Consider the following 5,397-nt stretch of genomic DNA (forward strand, 5'->3'; position numbering starts at 1 on the left):
GTTTATATACTAGTCATTTTACAAACATTTCATGATAACTAAAAATCTTTAAGAGTAAAATTATAAAAAAATTAATTTATTTAAAATGAAAATAATATGATTAAGTGTTGTTCTTGCCTGGTTAAACTGAGCTATAACTTGTTCCCGACGGGAGTAGGATGATCTTTTGGCTGGATCAAGATGTACCTCGGCCACCAAATGAAGCAAGAGGGGGAGCACCTGCAAAGAGCACTCCGACGCTCAAGTCAGTCAATGAGAATTATATGAGGAGGTATTATCTTGAAAAAGATAACATACCTTCTTAACTTTCCTCGACCTTTTTTATACCTGAGTAGAGGTGGTCGACTGTTTCCCTGGATTTGTAACGCCTAGGGAGAGGATTAATTGCTTAACCGATGTTATAGAATAAAGAACAGTTATGACTATCATTAATACGTCGGTTATGACTAGCAATTTTACATTTTCGAGTTATAACTTGTAACCGATGTTTACTGGTCATATCACAGCCCCAAGCTTGGCCTGACCTTATGGAGACAGGTTGAGCTTATTAGCAATTATTTATGAGTTATAGCTCGGCATATGGAGCCCCCAGGTCAACGTGGCTCATTTAAAATGATATTTGGTATTCGAAAAGACTTACAGATGGAAAGCAGAGATGAGTTAATGCAACTCATGGTTTATTGTGTCCATCATTTATTTCTTTTTCAGTCTGGTGCAAGTTCCAAGGTGGTTTTACAGCCATTGGAAGTGTGTCTCTTTTGACGGTGGGGATTTTTTGTGGAACTCAAAAGTTTATTAAACGAATGGCTAGGGTGAAAACTCTTTGTTTCTGGCTACGCTGGGTGTGTGAACTCGTTAGCATTTTCAGAAGGGTTTAAAGAGAATAAGTAAGAGAGGTTAGTAAAACATTTCCTTCTTTCTCTTGTCCTTCTTATCAGTTTTTTGTGTGCTTTCTGAAAAAATGAGTGAAAAACCTAAGAAAACGTTGCCCAGTGTCAAAGACGACAAGTCTTATGACTGGGTTGATGGTGACGTCAAGATACGGGCTTCCTTGTTCATTGACAGAGAGAGTGTGAATGGGATTAACTTGGCCAGGGTGATGAGGCCTGGATTTCATGAAGAATTGTTACCATGCAACTTCTCGGATTGTGTTTTTCATAGGAAAAAGGATTTTGAAAGCTTTTTTTATGTACAGTTCCGTAATGGAAGAGTTGCGTGTGAAATTGCCATTTACGAAGTTTGAATGTGATGTTTTAAAGCAAATGAACTGCTCCCCTTCCCAGGTTCACCCTAATGGTTGGGCATTTATAAAATGTTTCCAGGTCTTGATGCAATTCTTTGAGATTGAACCGGACCTAGAACTTTTCTTTTCATTATTTCAGGCCAAAGGGGTATGGAAGGGCCTGTGGGTGAACCTGAATAGTACCCCGGGTTTTTCTGTGTTTAAATTGTATAAATCTTCTTTCAAAGATTTCAAAGAAATGCTTTAGAAAGTGAAATCAGTGGATGAGGAGTTTCCCTTTTACGTAGATGAACATTTGAGGGAGAAATTCCCGATGTATTGGTGTTGCTAGCCATAACATATATTGGGTCCTGAGCTTATAACAACTCGAAACGAATGTATAATATTGTTTCTGATTGAAATGGTTGATAAAGGTGGTTTGATATATGTGTCTGAGCTGCTTCCATGGGAAGAGGATAAGTTGTCTCTAATAAATTATCTTGGTGAGAAAACTAGGATCTACTTGTACTTGATTATCTTTGTAATATTTGTTTACTGATGTTTAGACATATCAGAAGCCGATCTAGTCATATGAAGCTCACGAAGGTATTTGCGGAATACACTCTGGTGCCAGAAGCCTAGCTCAAAAGATTCTTCGAGCTGGCTTTTACTGGACGACAATATGGGAGGATAGCCGAAGAAAAGTTAGAACTTGTGATAGCTGCCAGAAACATGCTCAGATTATCAACATACCCGCTGAAAACCTGCATTACTCAGTGGTAAGCTGGCCATTTAATCAGTGGGGAATTGACATCCTCGGCCGTTCCCCACTGCTCCAAGAGAGGTGAAATATTTAGTTGTTGCAATTGATTATTTTTCTAAATGGATTGAGGCTCAACCTTTAGCAAAAATTACTTCAAGCCAAATGATATCCTTCGTTTGGAAAAATATAATTTTTCGATTCGGTTTATCCCGCCATATCATCATTGACAACGGTCACCAGTTTACCGACCATAATTTCAAAACTTTTTTGCAGAATTTACAGATAAAGCAACACTTTTCATCAGTGGAACATCCACAATCAAATAGATTAGAGGAAGCGGCAAATAAAGTCTTATTGCAAGCCTTAAAGAAAAAAGTGGACGGCGCCAAAGGCTTATGGGCCGAGCTTATCCCCGAAATATTGTGGGGATATAACACTACAGTGCATTCAATGATACCAATTGAGGTCTCACATGGTTCCTTTCGAACAGAGGCTGCCGATCATGAACAAGCTCGGCAGGCCAAACTTGATCTAATTGAAGAAGTGCGAAGCATGGCGGCGGTTCGTCACCAAGCACTACAACAACGCCTAAGTCGACGACATGACAAGAGAGTTCAACCAAGATCTTTCAATGTGGGCGACCTGGTACTCCGGAAGACTGAGGAAGCCCGAAAACCACCCTCCCATGGAAAGCTGGCCACAAAATGGGAGGGACCTTACAGAGTACACGGAGTCCTCAGCAGAGGAGCTTATCAACTGGAAAGATTAGACGGCACAAAACTACCCAACACATGGAATGTCAATTCTCTAAAAACATATTACAGTTAGTAACAGCAGCATGCTAGTACTCTTTTTCCTACCTTGAGATTTTTTTCCAAAAGAGTTTTACTCATGGAGGTTTTAATGAGGTTAGCTTACCTGAGACCAATTGTAAAGGTACTACTTTGAATAAAATTTACTCATCATTTTGATGCATTCTTTGACAAATACAGCTTATCTTTATCTAGTTATCATATTAAATCTATTCTCCCCCCCTTCAAGGGAATATTAATCAGACTAAGTCGCATTTTTTCAAAACGGATGCGCACAAATACGTTAAGCAACGCTAAAAGCAGCAAAATATAGTAATCATCCCCTTTTAAGGGGTTTCAGACAAACAATTAGGAAAAACCAAAATCCTTATCAGATATGGCAGAGCCGCCAAATTCAAAAGCATTTTAGATCCATAATTACTACAGAGCGTTTATATGCTAAATTCAAAACAAAGCATAGAATGTTCTATAAAAAGTCAGCGGAAATATTAGACTCAAAACCATGAAACCTATCATCATTCAGCCACATTTTCATCAGCTTCTTCAGCAACCTCTTCATTATCCACAAACTGACCATCTCGTATTACCTTGCTCGGATCCATCAAGAAAAAATCCCCATCAGGCACAAGATATTTGGCCTGAGTAACAGCCCGTTCAAATCCTTCAGCAAATCCATCCAAGATATCCCCCTCTTTGCAACTCTCCATCTCTTTCATTTTCAAGGTAACCTCCATAACTCGGTTGTTCACATTCTCAAGGTCATTTTCTTTCTTTGCTAGCATCTCAGCATCCTTCTCCCGCCCTTTCTTTTCAACATTCAACTCTTCAGTAACATCAGACAATTTCTTTTTTAACCTCACTCAAAGCTGTCTCTTTCAAATCCAACTGTTCCTTTAAAGCAGCACTCTCTGCAGTATGAAGCACAGCCCTCCTATGCTTCTTCTCTTGGCTACGTTCGATACTGGCCAAACGAAACCCTAATACCTACAATCACAAGCAAACATTCAGAAAGATATAAATTTTTAAAAGACCAAAGAAGAGTTTTGTTTTAGCCTCACCTGTAGAAACTGATCAACCCCTATATCCCCAACCTCATCCACCCTTGATATATCTGGCATGGACTGAACAATCTCGTCCGCAACGACATTAAAAGGGAACTTTTGATCCCAAACCAATGATCCGTCTCCTTCATTTTCAAAAGTATGCAGTTTTTTCTGTTTTATAGTAAAACTTGACAAATCTTCGAGTTGCACAACTCCATCATTATCCTCTTCAGCGTCGAGGATAACCATGTCCGACTTTCTCTTTTTAAACACAATTTCCTTTTTCTTCGGTGGGGGCTAGTTAACCTCGGCTCCACCGTCCTTTTTCTCTGGGTTTGAGGAAGATCCCTCAAAATTCTTTGCTTTAAAATGGGCCTTTAAACTCGACGCAGACACCCCTGGAAATTTCCCACCTGAAACAAGAAAGCATAAACATTAGTAAACAAATATTACAAAGATAAACAAGTACAAGTGGATCCTGGTTTTCTCACCAAGATAATTTATTACAGACAACTTATCCTCTTCCCATGGAAGCAGCTCAGACACAGATATCAAACCACCTTTATCAACCATTTCAATCAGAAATGATATTATACATTCGTTTCGAGTTGTTATAAGCTCAGGACCCAATATATGTTGTGGCTGGCAACACCAATACATCGGAAAGTTCTCCCCCAAATGTTCATCTAAGTAAATAGAAAACTCCTCATCCATTGATTTCACTTTTAAAAACATTTCTTTGAAATATTTGAAAGAAGATTTATACAATTTAAACACAAAAAACCTCGGGGTACTATTCAAGTTCACCCACAGGCCTTTCCACACCCCTTTGGCCTGAAATAATGAAAAGAAAAGTTCCAGGTCCGGTTCAATCTCAAAGAATTGCATCAAGACCTGGAAACATTTTATAAACGCCCAGTCATAAGGGTGAACCTAGGATAGGGGCGCAGTTCATTTGTTTTAAAACATCACATTCAAACTTCGTAAATGGCAGTTTCACACGCAACTCTTCCATTATGCAACTGTAATAAAAAAACCTTTCAAAATCCTTTTTTCCTATGAAAAACACGATCTGAGCGGTTGCATGGTAACAATTCTACATGAAATCTAGGCCTCATCACCTTGGCCAAGTTAATCCCATTCACACACTCTCTGTCAATGAATAAGGAAGCCTGTATCTTGACGTCGCCATCAACCCAGTCACAAGACTCGTCGTCTTTGACACTGGGCAACATTTTCTTAGGTTTTTCACTCATTTTTTTCCAAAAGCACACGAAAAACTGATAAGAAGGACAAGAGAAAGAAGGAAACATTTTACTAACCTCTCTTACTCATTCTCTTTAAACCCTTCTGAAAATGCTAACGAGTTCACACACCCAACGTAGCCAGAAACAAAGAGTTTTCACCCTAGCCATTCATTTAATAAACTTTTGAGTTCCACAAAAAATCCCCACCGTCAAAAGAGACACACTTCCAACGGCTATAAAACTACCTTGGAACTTGCACCGGACTGAAAAAGAAATAAATGATGGACACAATAAACCATGAGTTGCATTA

Source organism: Arachis ipaensis, chromosome B6 (genome assembly GCF_059453495.1).
Source record: "Arachis ipaensis isolate K30076 ecotype BB chromosome B6, ASM5945349v1, whole genome shotgun sequence".
NCBI classification, from domain to species: domain Eukaryota; kingdom Viridiplantae; phylum Streptophyta; class Magnoliopsida; order Fabales; family Fabaceae; genus Arachis; species Arachis ipaensis.